Raw genomic sequence first — 19,293 nt, forward strand, 5'->3', positions numbered from 1 at the left:
GCTTTGAGAGAAGCTATAAAAATAATCTTTATTAGTGTCACAAGTTGGCTTACATTAACACTGCAATAACGTTACATGGAAATAGACCCTGCCCTTCCCAAGTCACACCTGCACTTTGTCGTGGAAAATTATCGATAGACTTCAGTAGAAACCTGGGAGGGAGCGACCAACCTTCGATCTTTGATAAGCGATATTGACGCAAGTGTTTCCTTGGCAGCTGAAGAAATAGTTTAAAAAAACAACATCCTGGAGTGAATTGCAAACAATAATTCCATTCATAGAATCTCTACTGTGCAGAAGGTGGCCATTCGGCCCATTAAGTCTGCACTGAACATTTTTTTTTAATAAACATTTTATTGAAGTATTTTGTGGTTTTACAACAACAATAAAATAAACAATGTACATGAATCTATAAACATAGTGCAAAAGCCGTCTCCCTCCCTTACAGGTCCCACCTTTATTAACCCCCTACTCTAATCTAAACTAATCCCCCCCCCCCCCCCCCCCCCCCCCCCCCCCCCTACTGCTGACGATTAATTTTCCGCAAAGAAGTTGATGAACAGTAGCCACCTCCGGGTGAACCCTAACAGTGACCCTCTCAAGGCGATTTTCTCCAAACAGAGAAAGCTAGCCATGTCCGATAGCCAGGTCTCCGCCTTCGGGGCTTCGAGTCCCTCCAAGCTAATAGTATCCGTCTCCGGGCTACCAGGGAGGCAAAGGCCAGAAAGTCTGCCTCTTTCTCCTCCTGGATTCCCAGATCTTCCGACACCCTGAAAATTGCCACCTCTGGACTCAGCGCCATCCTTGTTTTTAACACCGTAGACATGACATCTGCAAACCCCTGCCAAAATCCCCTAAGCTTCGGACATGTCCAGAACATGTGGACATGGTTCGCTGGCCCTCCCGCACACTTTGCGCACCTGTCTTCTACCCCAAAGAACCTGCTCATCCGGGCCACTGTCATGTGAGCCCGGTGAACGACCTTGAACTGTATCAGGCTGAGCCTGGCACATGTTGTGGACGCGTTGACTCTATTCAATGCGTCCGCCCATAGACCATCCTCTATCTCTCCTCCCAGCTCCTCCTCCCACTTGCGCTTCAGCTCCTCAGTTTGCATCACTTCTGACCCCATAAGTTCCTTGTAAATGTCAGAGACCCTCCCTTCTCCTACCCACCCTCTGGAAACTCCCCTGTCCTGTATCCCCCTTGGTGGTAGGAGTGGGAAGGTTGAAACCTGCCTACGTAGGAAGTCCCGTACCTACAGGTACCTGAATTTGTTTCCCCTCACCAGTCCAAATTTCTCCTCCAGCTTCCTCAAGCTAGGAAAGATCCCCTCTATAAACATATCCCCTATCCTCTCAATCCCGGCTATTTGCCATCTCCGAAACCCACCGTCCGTCCTTCCCGGGGCAAACCGTTGATTATTACAGATTGGAGACCAAACCGATGCTCTCTCTGCTCCCACATGTCTCCTCCATTGCCCCCAGACTCTCAGGGCTGCCACCACCATGGGGCTGGTGGAGTACCGTGCCGGTGGGAACAGCAGAGGCGCCGTTATCAACGCCCCTAAGCTGGTGTCCTTACATGAAGGCGCCTCTATACGCTTCCATGCCGACCCTCCCCCTCACCTCCCACTTCCTGATCATGGTTATTTTCTCCACCCAGTAATAGTTATTAAAATTTGGCAGCGCCAGCCCGCCCTCTCCCTGACTTCGCTCAAGCATTACCTTCCTTACTCGCGGGGTCTTGCCCGCCCAAACAAAACCAGAGATCAGTTTGTTGACCCGTTTAAAAAAGGACCATGGAATAAAGATGGAGAGACATTGAAACATGAACAGGAATCTCAGGAGGACCGTCATCTTCACCGTCTGCACCCTCCCAGCTAATGACAACGGAAGCATGTCACATCTCCGAAAATCATCCTTCATTTGGTCCACTAGTCGGGCCAAATTTAGTTTGAGCAGCCGTTCCCATTCCCACACCACTTGGATGCCTAGATACCGAAAGCTTCCCCATACCACCCTAAACGGCAGCTCCCCCAGTCGCCTCTCCTGTCCCCTCGCCTGGACCGCAAACATCTCACTTTTCCCCATATTTAGTGAAAAACCCCGAAAACCGGCCAAATTCTCCCAGAATCCTCATGATTTCTTCCATCCTCTCTAATGGGTCCGATACGTACAGGAGCAGGTTGTTCCCATTGCAAAGCGAGACTCTGTGCTCCACCACCCCCCGGACCAGCCCCTTGAGGCTCTCAGAGCAATTGCCAGCGGCTCTATAGTTAGCGCGAACAACCGTGGGGAGAGGGAGCATCCCTGTCTCGTCGCCCGGTGCAGCCTAAAGTAGTCCAATGCTGTCCTATTCGTCCGTACGCTCTCCACAGGAGCCTGATACAGCAACCTGACCCAGTCAATAAAGCCCCACCCAAATCCGAACTTTCCCAGTACCTCCCACAGATAATCCCATTCTACTCAAAGGCCTTCTCTGCGTCCGTTGCAACCACTACCTCCACCTCCCTACCTTCCGGGAGCATCATGATCACGTTTAACAGACTTCTTACATTGGCCACTGTGGTGATATGCATCACTGTAAATACACAGGGGGTTAATGTAGATACACTGGGACTAAATAAACACTAGAGGGAGCACCAGAGACATCATGATACACAGACATTCAAATACGTCAGTAAGATAGGACACGACCAATGGGCAGTCAAGACACACCCAGAGGTGGCACTACCACAAGGGGGCTACCCATATAAAAGGACAGGGCACACATGCTCTTTCTTTTTGCATAGGCGACACTCAGAGAGACAGGGGCAGATCAAGGAAGCATCACACCCACCGCATGGATTAGAGCAGACTGGTTAGTTAGATCGAGTTACTATAGTAAGATTAGCAGGAGAATCGAACCCAAGTGGGAGAATTGTTAACTGTTCAATAAATGTGTTGAACCTATCTCCAAGTCTGAACCTTCCTTTGTCAGAGTATACATCAAGGAAGCCGCTTATGCTACGTGAAGAAGCATAGCACAACAGCCACCAATTGCCTTCCCTGAACAAACCCCGTCTGGTTCACCCCAATAACGTCTGGAACACAATCCTCAATCCTAGAGGACAAAATTTTGTTCAGCAGTTTGGCGTCAATATTCAACAGGGATATCAGCTTGTAGGACCCACACAGCTCCAGGTACTTGTCCAGCTTCAGAATCAGCGAAATCGTGGCCATGTGACATCGTCGGGGGCAGCACCCCTCTTTCCCTTGCCTCATTGAACATCCTCATCAACACTGGCCCAAATATCCCAGAGAACCTTTTATAGAACTCCACTGGGTACCCGTCTGGCCCCGGGCCGTTACCCAACTGCATGGCCTTCAGACCCTCCACTATCTCTTCCAACCCGATCGGGGCCCCCAGCCCTTCTACCAGCTCCCCGTCCGCGTTTGGGAAATTCAGCCCCCCTAGGAAGTGCCTCATACCCTCTGGCCCAGGTGGGGGTTCCGACCCATACAGCCTACTATAAAACTCCTTAAACACCTTATTCACCCCTGCTGAGTCTCCAACCAGGTTCCCATCCCCATCCTTTCCCAATCTCGCTGGCTGCCTCCCTCTTTCTAAGCTGCTGTGCAAGCATTCATAAATCGCCTTTCTCAGCTGCTCCACCGCTCTCCCTGTGGTTAACAAGCAGAACTCCGCCTGTAGCCTCCGCCGTTCTCTTAAAAACCCTGCCTCTGGGGTCTCCGCATACCTCCTGTCGACTTGTAATATCTCCTTTACCAGTCAGTCCGTCTCTGCCCTGTCCACCTTCTCCCTGTGGGCGTATCGAGATCAGCTCCCCTCTAACTACCGCCTTCAATGTTTCCCAGACCACCGCTGTTGAAATTTCCCCCGTTGACTTCGTCGTTGTTGACTTCCAGGTAGTTCTGAATACATTTTGCACTGAACATTTGAAAGACCACCCGACACAGATCCAATCCACGCCCTATCCCTGTAATCCCACCTAATCTTTGGACACTTGGGGCCAATTTATCATGGCCAATACACCTAACCTGCACATCTTTGGACTGTGGGAGGAAACCGGAGCACCCGGAAGAAACCCACGCAGACATGGGGAGACAGTGCAATCTCCACACAATCACCCGAGGTCAGAATCAAACCCAGGTCCCTGGTGCTGTGAGGCAGCAGTGCTACCCACTGTGCCATTGTGCTGCCACTGTTCAGGAGTTCAAACAGGGCCTTTAAACACCATGACTGTCTGTAATTGACCTCATTGTGTTGAATTATCAGAAAATACCAGAAAAATTCCTTGTAATACATTTACCATGTCTGATCATGTAGTAACCAAATCTAGCCTTCGCCTCACTGTGATGTTTATGTTTTTACAGAATTATAAATCCAAATCAGTAGGAGTGTTTTAGCGGAAGGTTCTTAATGCACAAAGTACAGACAAAGTTTGCTGGGATAGGGTGTGTCCTTTCATATTGGTGTCAACTGTTCCTTCGAAATGAACTGCATCAAAGAAACTTTCACTTTCAAGACTCAAAGAGCAAATTTAAAGCAATTGTACACCCGATTCTTCTGTCGCCACAAGCTGCACCAGACCTCTGTGGTGCCAGTTCAGATATATTTTTGTTTAAAATGTCAAGAAGCGACAAAATCCCCAGTTCAATTCCTTCGCAATGCTGAATTAGCCAATCTCACAAATTTTAGACAGAGGGTAGTGGGTGCCTGGAACACGCTGCCGGAGGAGGTGGTGGAAGCGGGGACGATAGTGACGTTTGAGGGGCATCTTGACAAATACACGAATAGCATGGGAATAGAGGGATACGGACCCCGGAAGTGGAGAAGATTTTGGTTTAGACGGGCAGCATGGTCGGTGCAGGCTTGGAGGGCCGAAGGGCCTGTTCCTGTTCTGTACTTTTCTTTGTTTTTTGTTCTTTTATGGCAGGTACTGTAATTAAACACCATACTTGTTACAGTGAGGCCCCAAACTGCTCGGTTCTCCCTACAAGATGTGATTAATTTCAAGATCATAGTCGCAGCTGCAGCCCTCGATACATAAAGACAAATAAAACATTTTGTACCTCATGGTCCTTACTTCGTGACAATAGATAGGATTTAGGGTCAGTAGAAACGGACCAAAGTATATGTGAGCTATATGGACCTATCAGAAAACGTTGCAGTGTAATTAACCATAGATGTCAAACATCTACTAAATCTCTCCGTGTAATGAAAAATGAAAAAAATGAAATGAAAATCACTTATTGTCACGAGTAGGCTTCAATGAAGTTACCGTGAAAAGCCCCTAGTCGCCACATTCCGGCGCCTGTCCGGGGAGGCTGGTACGGGAATGCCCCACCCAGTATTGAACATACAGACTAGGTACACCCCAAGACCAAATCCGGGTATCCGCTGTGTTAGCTGCTGCAGTTGGCGTGGTGGAAGGTGGCAACTGGACTGGTGTTGGGTGGGGGAGATAAATCGACTAGGATTCTCACTTTTGATCCAAGTCCAGTGACATGCGCTGCAAGCTGCATGTTTGTGGATATCAGCTGAGGAGAAGGCTCTAGTGACAATCAATATTATGGGCTCGTGCATGAAGAATAACCATATGAATGAGGTGCCAGAGGATGGTTGGAGCCTGTTAAGCCGTAGCCCAGTAATTGGCAGCATATTCAGCAAAGGGAGGTGTAAAACATGACATTCGCATAGAACTCCCTACAGTCATACAACACATGTTCAAATCTGCCTGCCAGTACCCCAGCATATAACTTCCTCTATAACTATTCTACTGACTAAAGGCTGATGTCTAAATATCCATTTCATTCACAATTCACTGGAGCACTTACCAGAGGTAGAGTTTTGATGTCTAAGCCTTGTTGGTTTTGTTCCATTAGCACACCCTCCTGCAGAGCCTGCAGACTAAACCATACTGAGCCTATACAGCTTCTGCTCATCTCACTCCCTTACTCAGGGATGTGTGACCGCCTACCTCTGCTTCACTTTACCATAAAAGGAAAATGAATTCCTGGGGCATTAGTACAGCAAACAGGAAGTTGCTCCCTAATCTTCCCCCTCCACACAGACTAATTTCCATGCAGTCACACACTGTCGTCATAAATACATTTTACAGTGACTCTAAGATAAGATTAATTTATTTCAAAGTTGGTTGGCAGAGGACATGTCTCTGACAAGAAATGGCCTGCTCTGCTGTTGGTTTTGCAAACTGCTCCAACGAAATAATGGTTATCAACTGAGAGTTACTCCTATCCCAATTTAAACTTGTGGCTAATTTTATTTAAAGGGGAGGAACAATCTGAGCTGAACAATTTGCACAGAAAATTAACCTTTCACCCTCCTTAGAATTTCCTTTCCTTTAAATTGATTACCGGCTGGGGATGAGAAACAGCAGTTTGATTAACCCTTTGAGTGCTGGAAGCCCTTGTCAGCTCTTTGTTTTAAGAAACATTCTCCCATTGAGGACAAGTCTTTGATGAGTTTCTTCAGAGGAACATAGGAAGTAGGAACCATAGCAGCTGTGGCCTTTTCTGGCTAGGCCAGCATTTGTTGTCCATCCCTAATTGCCCATGAGAACATAGAACAAAGAACATAGAACATCCAGTGCAGAAGGAGGCCATTCGGCCCATCAAGTCTGCACCAACCCACTTAAGCCCTCACTTCCACCCTATCCCCGTAACCCAATAAACCCTCCTAATCTTTTTTGGACACTAACGGCAATTTAGCATGTCCAATCCACCTAACCTGCACGTCTTTGGACTGTGGGAGGAAACCGGAGCACCCGGAGGAAACCCACGCAGCTACGGGGAGAATGTGCGGACTCTGCACAGACAGTGACCCGGCGGGGAATCAAACCTGGGACCCTGGCGCTGTGATGCCTCAATGCTAGCCACTTGTGCGACAGTGCTGCCCGGTAGTGGTGAGCTGTCTTCTTGAACCACTGCAGTCCATGTAGAGTAGGTACACTCACAGTGCTTTTAGGAAGGGAGTTCTTGGGGGGGGGGGGGGGCATGGTGGTGCAGTGATTAACACTGCTGCCTCACAGTGCTGAGGCCCCAGGTTCGATCCAAGATCACTATTGCACATTCTCCCCATGTTTGTGTGGGTCTCACCCCCACAACCCAAAAGATGTGCAGAGTAGGTGGATTGGCCACGCTAAGTTGCCCCTCAAAAGAAAATTGGGTACTCTAAATCTATAAAAAAAAGGGAGTTCCAGGATTTTGACGCAGCGACAGGGAAGGAACGGTGATATATTTCCAAGTCATGGTGGTGAGTGACTTGGAGAGGAACGTCCAAGTAGTTGCCATATGTCTGCTGACCTTGTCTTTCTAAATAATAACTGTTGTAGGCTTGAAATATGCTTCCTAATGAAGCTTGGTGAGTTCCTGCAGTGCATCTTGGAGATAGTACACACGGCTGCTACTGTTCATCGTAGGTGGAGGGAGTGAATGTTTGTGGAAATTTTGCTTTGTCCCAGCTGGCGTTGTTGGAGCTGCACTCAACCAGGCGAGGTGGAGAGTATTTGGCCACTCGAACCTGCTCCACCATTCAATTAGACCATGGGTGATCTTCTCAGTGCCAGAACTTTCAATGAGGTTGTCTCTTATTCTTCTAAACTCTAGGGAATGCGGACGCAGTCTCCTCAATCTCTCCTCATAGAACAATCCCACTAACCCAGGAATCTGTCTGGTGAACCTTCATTAACCTCCCTCCTTGGCAAGCATATCCTTCCTTAGGTAAGGAGACCAAAACTGTACACATACTCCAGTCTCACCAAGACTCTACACCAGTGGTTCCCAACCTTTTTCATATAATAGCATACTTTTAGACTAGAAAACCTTTTGAGGCACATCTCCTATTTTCTCCAACTGAACTGCCCTCTCACTTTTATCTCTAAAACCTCCTAAAACATGTCAAGCCGCCGTTTAATACAATTTTAATTAGTTTAAGAAGTTTATAATGAAAACCTGACCTTTCTTAACTTACATGTGAAATACAATATTGGACCTTGTTTCCCTTTTCTTAACTTTTTTGGTTCCTGTTTCTTACCTCTATCTTCTTCCCTGACTGGGAACCTCTTTTTAAAACTTTTTCCTGTCTACTCTCCTATTTTTCCCCAACCTCTCCCTGTCTCCCTTGCTTCTTCCAGGCTTTTACCCCTTTTTGCGTTTTGTTTTTATGCGCAGCCACACGGGGCCTTTGTCTTCATCTCTGTGGTTGACATCCCCAATTCCCAAAGAACCTGAGATCTCCCATGCTTGCATCAGCCAGGAAAGGGCTGCACAGGCGCGGTTTGGAATGTTTTATGTTGGTTATCCAAACCGTGCATACGATTACCGGAAAGGGCCACGCATACGCAGTTCTGTTTTTTCACAACGGTTCAGCCCATGTGTATAACCAATGTTAAAAATTCCGAACCACGCATGTGTGGCCAATTCCCAGCTGGTGCATGCACGGTTTCGATTTCTAACATAAAACATTCCGAACCACGCATATGAGGCCCATTTCAGCGGACACATGTGTGGAAGACCCGAAATACATCAGAGTTTGGAGATGCCGGCCATGGACCTGAAAACAAAGATTAGATTTAGTTTATTTCCATTAATGTACAATAATTTTAAGGGAAAGCACGGTGGTGTAGTGGTTAGCACTGCTGCCTCACGGCGCCGAGAACCCGGGTTCGATCCCGGCCCCAGTCACTGTCCGTGTGAAGTTTGCACATTCTCCCCGTGTCTGCGTGGGTTTCGCCCCCACAACCCAAAGATGTGCAGGGTAGGTGGGTTGGCCACACTAAATTGCCCCTTAATTGGAAAAAAAATAATTGGGTACTCTAAATTTATTTTTTTTAAAGGGGTCAAAGGAGGGCTTTGAGGTGCAGTGGAGGCCGTTCATGGCTGTTTGAGGAGATATTTGTCACGGGATTCAAAAGGGAAAAAAGTACAAATTGTATATTTTGGATGTTAACCCTGTGTTATTTTAGGGCAGCACAGTATTTAGCACTGCTGCCTTGTGGACCTAAGTTCGATCGGGCCGTGGGTCACTGTCCGTGTGGCGTTTGCACATTCTCCCCGTGTCTCTGTGGGTTTCACCCCCACAACCCAAAGATGTGCAGGGTAGGTGGATTGGCCACGCTAAATTGCCCCTTAATTTGGAAAAAAAAATTGGACACTCTAAATTGTTTTTTTAAAATGTGTAATTGTTTTGAACATTATTTTACAGCAGACTTGTGGGGCCTTCACAGCAGGTCAGTGCGCCGCAGAACACCCGTTGGGAAACTCTGCACAACACAATTGCAGCAAGATATCTTTTTGCTGCACTCAAATGCTCTTGCAATAAATTTTTTTTAATAAATGTTTTTTATTGGATTTTTTGAACAGAGTATATTTGCCGTGATGGACACAGGATATGATATATAAATATATAGGTAGGCATCTGTTTATGCCGTCCACTCTTGCAATAAAGATCATGTAGATCATTTGCCTTTCTAATTACTTGCTGCATCTGTGAGCTAGTGTTCAGTGACTCGGGAACAAGAACACTTTGAACATCAACACTTCCCAATCTCTCACCATTTAAAACAAACATTGCATTTTATACCAACGTGGAAAATTTCACATCGAGGGCGCAACTTACCAGCCTCGTCGTTCCCGACTTGGAGAGGCCTCTCACGAGATTTGCCTCGCCTTGCAGGATCTTTTTAAAATTTAGAGTGCCCAATTCATTTTTTCCAATTAAGGGGCAATTTAGCATACCCTGCACATCTTTGGGTTGTGGAGGCGATACCCACGCAAACACGGGGAGAAACTCCACACGGACAGTGACCTGGGACCTCGGCGTCGTGAGGCAGCAGTGCTAACCACTGTGCCAACCGTGCTGCCCGTCTTGCAGGATTAAACCAAACTTTGTGAGACTCATTTAAATATGACGATCTGGATCTCGCCCTTGCTGGACGAGATCCAGATCATCATATTTAAATGAGTCTTATGGCTTCTTTAATATGTCTGCGCAGGATACACCTGGCACCCAGGAACTAACGAGGCCTTGACCAGCATCGTTTAGTATTGGTCCACACAAACGTGGGCCAGGCATAAAAACACCTCGGGGGGGTCTCCCAGGCTATTGGAGCTGATGGTTGGGGACAGGGCAAGATGTGCCCCGGCTCTCCCTCTGGCACCAGGGCACATTGACACTGCCACCCTAGCATTGCCAGGGTGCCCGGATGGCGCTGTGTTGCAACCTGCCCGATCCTATTGGCTGGGGACAATTGGTTGACAACCCCATGTTGCTTGAGGAATTATGAGCTCCCCTAATGAGGAGGGGGTGGGGGGGGGGGAGCAATCATCAGCAATGCAGCTGTATAAATAGAGCTGGCAGGTGTGGTATCAGCTAGAGAGGGAAACAGTAGTGAACTGCTGGCCCTGTGTACATATTGTTGTAAATAAAGTTACTTTTTGTTTAACTCTACAAACTCGTGGTGGATTCTTCATGACCCTCACAAAACACTTCCAGCCTGGCAGAGGGTCTGCTGCCAGGGTGCTAGGTTGGCAGTGCCAAAATGCCTGGGCACCAGAGTGACACTGCCATGGGTCAGGGCCTGAGGAGGGCCATGCCCATGAATGTGGGTGAATGTGGGGGTTATGAAGGGGGGGGGGGAATCAAGGGCGGGTCTGAAGGGGTCTCATAAAGGTTGGGGGGGTTAAGGGTGGGTGTACTGAAAGGGTGGGGCACCCAAAAAGGGAGTTGAGAAGGCCTGGAAAAGGGGCTCAGCGACCCCATAGCAGGGTGTCCTCACTTGTGTGTGGGTGGTGACATTGCCTGTGAGTGGGGGTTATCGGGGGCCGTCTCGCTCCCTTTGAGATCTGGGCAGCCTTTCAAAGTGGCGGCCCGACCTCTGAGGAGCCGGTCTGGACGGCAAGTTCGGCTCCCCAGTGATGAAAACATTTCAAAGTGTGGGCGTGACACTGGAGAAACCCCCAAAGCCTCCAAAAAATGACTAAATGTGGTTGAATACTGGTCTGGAACTCACCCAGAAGGCCGGCAGGAAACACCCTGCCAAACCCGCCCAAAATGACACTTTGGGCGCGATTCTCCAGCTGAAACGAGGCTGGTGAATAGTGGGAGAGGCCAAAAATCAGAACCATGCCAGGCGCCAAATAGCTTGTGATGCAACCGGCTCACTCCCGTCGGCAAAAATCGGGATCTCGCTGTAGCGTGGTGACTTAAGTACAATTAACAAGAGCCACCCCATATCCTCCCATCATTTAGCGGCCTCCCCAGCAATTGTTCACACTGGCGTCGATTAGTACTCCTTTTTAAAAACATGAACCTGGCGGAATGGCTTCTGTGGGAAGCTGAGGAGGTGAGTATCCATCTTTGCTCACAGGCAAAGAGCCCGGGGGTGCTGGGCTTGCCACCCCAGTGCTCGGTGGGGGCAGTGGGGGACCTTTGGCTAGGGGTGGGGACCCTCCTCAAGGGTGGGCCATCATGGGAGGGTGGGGGAGTGCGCTGGGGGGGGGGGTCAACCAGAGGCCAAACCACTCACGGCACCACCATGCCAACCTCTGGATCGTGTGTACCCGTTCTTGGGGCAACCCTTGTCCCTGCCTGTCTGCCCCACCAACCACCCATAACCCCCACTGACTGCCGAGGCCTCTGGTCGTGCAGCTGAAGACTGTTGCTCATAGGGAATTGACAGTCGTGGTTAAGTGAGCACGTTGCACAATCCAAGTGGATTCGCGTGGGTGGGTGGGCCATGTAGCATGTGGAGCTCATTGCCTAGTGTGTGGGAGTCATTGCCTTGCATCCCAATCAAACCTTGATGCCTGGACACTGTGCTGAAAGCTGCGGGAGGCAACACCACACATGCAGCAGCCAACATTCGAAATTCCAGGGGATGGGACACAGCTCCGGGGACATGTCCACGGCCGGAGGGTGGGTGGGTGCCATGGGGAGGGAGAGATGCCTGGAGAGATGGGCGAAGGGTTCGTGGGTTGGCCCATACTGCGGAAGAAGGTGACAGAGGCATCATACTGGTTGTGCACAAAGGTGTTAATTGTGTGTGCCAAGAGGGCAGCACGGTGGCACAGTGGTTAGCATTGCTGCCTACGGCGCTGAGGACCCAGGTTCGAATCCCGGCCCTGGGTCACTGTCCGTGTGGAGTTTGCACATTCTCCCTGTGTCTGTGTGGGTTTCACCCCCACAACCCAAAGATGTGCAGGTTAGGTGGATTGGCCACGCTGAATTGCCCCTTAATTGGAAAAAATAATTGGCTACTCTAAATTTAAAAAAGAAAAAAAAAATTGTGTGTGCCAAGTCCCCACTCTCCCAATAGTGCTGCCCCAACCCGCAGCCCCCTCACCCCCTACCTTCGGATCAGCTGTAGTGTCGCTGATATCTCCCTTTGAATGTCCCAGCTGCTCCCTATCGTCTCCATTAGCTCTGGGTAACTCTGTTCCACAGGCTCAGCATCAGGCTGGGATCCAGCTGGGTCCTGGGATCCAGCAGCCCTCTGACTGCTGTCTCACCCGGGGGTTTCTGCCTCCCCCAGATGTACATCAGCGTCGGTGTGGTGCTCATCAGGTTCTGCCCCAGAAGCCTGACCACTAACATTTCCCACCGAGGTGTGTGTATCTGTGCTGATAGAGGGTGGGGATGGCAGCTGTGCCGCAACTATAACAGTGGCATCATCGAAGACTATAATGGTGGCATCGTCGGAGACTATAACGGTGGCATCGTCGAAGACTATAACGGTGGCATTGTCGAAGACTATAATGGTGGCATCGTCGAAGACTATAACAGTGGCATCATCGAAGACTATAACGGTGGCATCGTCGAAGACTATAACGGTGGCATCATCGAAGACTATAATGGTGGCATCGTCGAAGACTATAACGGTGGCATCATCGAAGACTATAATGGTGGCATCGTCGGAGACTATAACGGTGGCATCGTCGAAGACTATAACGGTGGCATCGTCGAAGACTATAATGGTGGCATCGTCGGAGACTATAACGGTGGCATCATCGGAGATCTCCTATGAGGTGGTCTCCTGGGAGTCAGGAGAGGGGACCACTCAGGATGGGCTGACGGCATCAGCTGGAGGACCTATGGAAGATTGGACATGTGGTCAGTGGGAGGGATGGGTCAGTCAGTAAGGCAATAACATAATAAATTGGTGTTGGGCTGTGGAAATGAAATATGTTCCATTACAGACACTCAGGAGGTATTTTTAATAAAAATAATTTTAGAGTGCCCAATTCTTTCCAATTAAGGGACAATTTAGCATGGCCAATCCACCTATCCTGCACATCTTTTGGGTTGTGGGGGTGAAACCCGCGCAGACACGGAGAATGTGCAAACTCCACACAGACAGTGACCCAGGACCGGGATTCGAACCCGGGTCCTCAGCGCCGTAGCCTCAGGGAGGTATTTAATGGAGGCAATGGGAACCTTGTCCACTGGCTGGAGAGTCACAGAAGACCATCAACATTTCCGATGGGAGGCCTGCAGAATTTTTTTTTTTGAACTGTATGAGTCTAAGCCTCGCACAGGAAGAGGAGGAATTCACTCTCTCCAGGGCATCCGCCCACGTCCCCTCCTCAATCTCCTCACCCAGCTCCTCTTCCCATTTACCCTTCAGCTCCTCCACCGAGGCCTCGACTACCTCCTGCATTACACGGTATATGTCCGAAATCCTCCCTCCTCCAACCCACACCCCAAGAGCACCCTGTCCCGTACCCCACGTGGGGCAGCAAGGGGAACCCCTCCACCTGCCGCCTGTCAAACAGCCTAACCTGCATGTACCTAAACATGTTCCCCGGGGGGGAGCCCAAACTTCTCCTCTAACTCCCTCAGGCTCGCAAACCTCCTATCCACAAACAGGTCCCTCAACCTCCTAATACCTACCCTGTGCCAGCCCAGAAATCCGCCATCGATGCTCCCTGGAACAAACCGATGGTTCCCCCATATCGGGGACTCCATCGAGCCCCCCACCTCTCCCCTATGCTGTCTCCATTGCCCCCAAATTTTGAGGGTAGCCGCCACCACCGGGCTCGTGGTATACCTCGCAGGAGGGAGCGGCAACGGTGCCGTTACCAGCGCCTCCAGGCTCGTGTCCACACAGGACGCCATCTCCATCCTCTTCCATGCTGCCCCTTCCCCGTCCATTACCCACTTACGCACCATCGATGCGTTGGCAGCCCAATAGTACCCACAGAGGTTGGGCAGCGCCAGCCCCCTCCTATCCCTGCCCCGTTCCAGAACACCCTTCTCACCCTCGGAGTCCCTTGCGCCCACACAAATCCCATAATACTCCTGTTAACTCTCCTAAAAAAGGCCTTCGGGATAAGGATTGGAAGGCACTGGAACAGGAACAAAAACCTCGGGAGCACCGTCATCTTGACGGACTGCAACCTCCCCGCCAGTGACAGCGGTAACATATCCCACCTTTTGAACTCCTCCTCCATCTGCTCCACCAACCTTGTGAGGTTGAGCTTGTGCAGGGCCCCCCAGCTCCCAGCCACCTGGACCCCTAGGTACCTGAAGCTCTTTCCTGCCTGCTTCAGTGGGAGCCTACCAATCCCCTCCTCCTGATCCCCCGGGTGCACCACGAACAACTCGCTCTTGCCCAGGTTGAGCTTATAACCAGAGAAGCCCCCAAATTCGCTGAGAATCCTCATCACCTCCGGCATCCCCCCCACCGGGTCCGCCACATACAGCAGCAGGTCGTCCGCATAAAGCGACACTCGATGCTCCTCCCAACCCCGCACCAGGCCCCTCCAGTTCCCTGACTCCCTCAACACCATGGCCAGGGGCTCAATTGCCAACGCAAAGAGCAAGGGGGACACCCCTGTCTCGTCCTCTGGTACAGCCGAAAGTACTCCGACCTCCTCCTATTCGTGGCTACACTCGCCATCGGGGCCTCATAAAGCAACCTCACCCAACGGACAAACCCCTCCCCAAACCCAAACCTTTCCAACACCTCCCACAGATACCCCCACTCAACCCTATCAAAGGTCTTCTCCGCATCCAATGCCACCACTATCTCCGCCTCCCCTTCCACAGCCGGCATCATAATGACGTTGAAGAGCCTTCGTATGTTGGTATTCAACTGCCTTCCCTTCACAAACCCCGTCTGGTCCTCGTGAATGACCCCCGGCACACAATCCTCTATTCTTGTGGCTAAGATCTTTGCCAGCAGCTTGGCGTCTACACTGAGCAGCGAGATCGGCCTATATGACCCACACTGCAGAGGATCCTTGTCCCGCTTAAGGATCAAGGAAATAGAATCCCTGAAGGTGGCCATTTGGCCCATCGAGTCTGAGAGAGCACTCTACTCATGTTCGCTCCCCCCGACCACCCCACCCTATCCCGCACAGACCTGGATACTAAGGGGCAATTTATCATGGCCAATCCACCTAACCTGCATATCTTTGAACTGTGGGAGGAAACCGGAGCACCCGGAGGAAACCCACGCAGACACAGGGAGAAAGTGCAAACTCTACACAAGGCCAGAATTGAACCCAGGTCCCTGGTGCTGTGAGTCAGCAGCGCTAATCACTGTACCATTGTGCCCTTGAACGAGAGAGAGCCCCCACCACCCGGGATGACATGATTTGCTTTTAGGGATTCCTGCATAGTGAGTCACTGCCTGCTGCTGGGTCAATGCCAGCGGCAGCACCAGCAGCAGCGGTATGAGCCCCGTCAGTGGGCATTCACTGCCCGTTTAAGGGCCTCAATTGGCAGCGGGGTAGGGAGGACATCCGCGAGCCTGCCTGACCCACTTAATCAAGGCAGAGGCGGAAAGGCAGTCGGGTCCCCTTGTGCTTGCCTCCCATTCGATTAAATGCCTCCGTCATCAAACTCACCCTGGAGTAAGGCACAAAATTCTGCCCTCATTGTCCCATTGGGAATTCACAAGTCAGATGCAGCATATGTTATATGCAGCGTAAGGGTTCCTCAATACTGCTTCTCTACACCATTGAACACTATTCGATCAGCGAAAGCACAGATTATATACAACGGTCAACCTCCTTCTGCACTGCTCCATCAAACGCTCATAGATCAGGTACACAGGGGGTTGGATACAGAATGAAGGTCACTCATTCCATCTCAAGCACGTCAGCCCCAACTTCAGAAGCTAACACCAGTGTGACAATGTCCCATTTCCCATACCAGCCTTCCTTTGGGCCCTGCACCCAAAATATTGTCAGCTTTGACTCAACACTATCACCCTCCCTTCTGAGTCAGACGATCGTAGTTCAAAGCTTCACCACAGAGACTTAAGCAAATAATCTTGCTGACACCAGTGCAGCACTGAGGAAGTGTCTTTTGGATGTGATGTTTAATCCAGGCCTAGTCTTCCCTCTATAGGTGGATATAAAAGACCCAAGTGGGCCCTGAAGACCAAACCCTCATTTTTGTCTCATTTCAATATCAAACCGAGATCTCAAGGTAGTATGAGGAAGAGCTGGGAGGTTTCCCCAATATCCTTGCTAACATTTATCCTGGTGTGTTGGGTAAGCTGGGTCGATGTGGACTGCGTTTGATGCAGTGTAGCGAGAGACAGACTTCCAACACTTGATGAGATGCAACACGATTTTATTTAACATCTAACTATTTTACATGTTCAACTGTGGGTTGACACTATGTTGACTTGGCTGGAGACCTGAGGCTAGCCTGACCAGACTTACCGACTACCACATGGTGTTGGCACTGGCTGCTGCTCACGGGCTCTGACTGTCTCAGAGGCTGGATCCCGAGAGAGCGGGAAAACTGGTGCCCTCTGGCTTTATAGTGGTCGTGTCCTGTCTGGTGATTGGCTGCTGTGTTTGTGTGTGCTTACTGGTCATCCTGTGTGTCAATCACTGCCTGTCTGCACTCCATCATATACTTGGATGTATATTATGACATATCCCTCAACCAACACTGACCAAAATATGGTAGTTTATCTCATTGCCTTTTGTGAGTCTTTTCAGGATGCAAATTGGCTGCTGTGGGTTCCTATTATTGTTAGACTACAGTGACTACATTTCAGAAACACTTGAGTGGCCGCAAGAGTCTTTGGGATGTCCTGAGGCTATGAAAATTGCAACATAATTGCAAAAACAAAAGCCCCACCTTATTTGATGATTACACTCAGAATAAATCATCGAACTGGAAGGTCAGGCAGCAGCTGTTGAGAGACCCAGATTTAGCATTTCAAGTTGATGATTTAGCTTCGGAAGTTCAGCGGACCAAACCCTTGTCCGTGCCTCATTTGAATATCAAACCCAGGTATCCTTTTCTGCAGAACTATCTCTCCCAGAGAGCAATTCGAGCGTGAATGTTTGATTTGCCACAGTGCTGTTCTCAATGTAAATTTTGAATCAAAACATCAATGCTTTTGGCTTCATACGAGCATACCCTTCGGATCGTCACAGCAATACTGTTTCCCATCAACACTAAGCTGGTGGCTGCAGTGCAGTGTCTCAGACACTGCTCCACAGGTGTTGATCAGGAACATTCGAAGGCAATACCCCCACCTACTTTCTTTATATTCACCAGAATGGCTGGTTTGAAACTGGCTGTCTCACTGATATCCACACAATTCCCTATCTTCCTTTACTTCTCATCCATCCCAATCTTGTGCCTCTCAGTGATTCAATCCTCAGCAACAGCAGCTCTTGGCCCTGTCTGCTTGGCCATGCTCATCTTAGACAGATACCGTGGGGTCTTGTCTGTTTCTGATTTCTGGTGCTATTTGTTCGACGCTCTGAGCAATGCCCACCCTCGAGTGTGTTCATTGTCAGTGGCATCATAATCGTTCCGGTCACCGTCTGCCCCTCAATGCTATCTCTATCTCTGGGCTATGTTGCTTCACTAATTTTCAGTGATGTGTGAGACATCCTTAAAATCAACAGCGTATCCAAAAACCTACCACCTCAGCAATTAACCGCATCTGCGAGCTGAATGAGTTGATCTCTACAGTTCCAGTTGGTGCTCACTGGAGCAAAGTCTTGTTATTATCTAATACAGTGACGACTATGTTCAAAAGGCCGAGACAATCTACACTTTCCCCAGAAGACAGGCAACCTCTGTACAGTCTTGTTTATGCTTGCAATATCTTAGTAGCAAAGCCACAGCTGCCAGGTCCCGTTTGTGGTTAATCAAAGCAATTTTGAAAATATAATTAATTTGAATGATGTCAGACAGGCACAGGCAAGAGCAAAGAAATAGCACAAGATAATCAGAGATGAAGAATGCCATTCGCCCACCTTAATTTATTCCATTTAACATGGTAGCACGGTAGCATTGTGGATAGCACACTCGCTTCACAGCTCCAGGGTCCCAGGTTCGATTCCGGCTTGGGTCACTGTCTGTGCGGAGTCTGCACATCCTCCCCGTGTGTGCGTGGGTTTCCTCCGGGTGCTCCAGTTTCCTCCCACAGTCCAAAGATGTGCAGGCTAGGTGGATTGGCCATGATAAATTGCCCATAGTGTCCAAAATTGCCCTTAGTGTTGGGTGGGGTTGCTGGGTTATGGGGATAGGGTGGAGGTGTTAACCTTGGGTAGGGTGCTCTTTCCAGGAGCTGGTGCAGACTCGATGGGCCGTATGGCCTCCTTCTGCACTGTAAATTCTATGTAAACATCTTATTGTTGCTTAAATTATTTCAGGGCTTTTTGCCTTCATTATTTTATTTATTTCAGCTGTCAATAATAGCACTGTTTCTCATGAATCAGAATTTCATGGGTTTGAGTCCAACTCTGGGATTTGAGTATTTAATCTAGGTTGATCATTCACAGCAGGACTGAGGGATTGTAGGTGCTGTCTTTTAGATTAGATATTACCCTGCACATCTTTGGGTGGATGGGGAGAAACCCACGCAGATATGGGAGGAATGTGCAAAATCCACAAGGACAGTGTTCAATTCCCATTCTGACCAATGTTATTCATGAAAGCCTGGCCTTCTCAATCCTACCCCTCACCAGGGCGGCACGGTGGCGCAGTGGGTTAGCACTGCTGCCCCACGGCGCCGAGGTCCCTGGTTCGATCCCAGCTCTGGGCCACTGTCCAGGTGAAGTTTGCACATTCTCCACGTGTTTGCGTGGGTTTCGCCCCCACAACCCAAAGACGTGCAGAGTAGGTGGATTGGGCCATGCTAAATTGCCCCTTAATTGGAAAAAATGAATTGGGTACTCTAAATTTATTTTTTAAAAACCTGCCCTCGCCTGAGGTGCTGTGGCCCCAGGTTATATCACAACCAGTCAGCTCTCTCAAAGCTCTCTGGGACTGTAGTGACAT

At 49.6% G+C, this 19,293-nt stretch overlaps 2 protein-coding genes across 7 annotated transcripts in view; one reads left to right on the top strand and one right to left on the bottom strand.

The window, feature by feature from the left end:
• LOC119979428 (filamin-binding LIM protein 1-like) overlaps positions 1-6,004 on the bottom strand; it is a 30,960-nt gene extending 24,956 nt beyond the window's left edge. Inside the window, exons 1-2 of one of the 2 annotated variants that reach the window (XM_038821647.1) lie at positions 5,844-6,004; positions 109-217 (exon numbers count right to left, since the gene is read on the bottom strand). The gene's annotated coding sequence lies outside the window, so the exon portion shown is untranslated. The remainder of the gene's footprint in view (positions 1-108; positions 218-5,843) is intronic. The other variant, XM_038821646.1, reaches the window with a different exon arrangement.
• bcl2l16 (BCL2 like 16) overlaps positions 1-19,293 on the top strand; it is a 99,358-nt gene that overhangs the window by 65,397 nt on the left and 14,668 nt on the right. Inside the window, exon 3 of one of the 5 annotated variants that reach the window (XR_005463716.1) lies at positions 9,232-9,309. The exons of the other annotated variants lie outside the window; for them this stretch is intronic. The gene's annotated coding sequence lies outside the window, so the exon portion shown is untranslated. Of the gene's footprint in view, positions 1-9,231; positions 9,310-19,293 lie in introns of those variants that run through there. 5 annotated transcript variants of the gene reach the window in all.

Source organism: Scyliorhinus canicula, chromosome 16 (genome assembly GCF_902713615.1).
Source record: "Scyliorhinus canicula chromosome 16, sScyCan1.1, whole genome shotgun sequence".
In the NCBI taxonomy this organism is placed as follows: domain Eukaryota; kingdom Metazoa; phylum Chordata; class Chondrichthyes; order Carcharhiniformes; family Scyliorhinidae; genus Scyliorhinus; species Scyliorhinus canicula.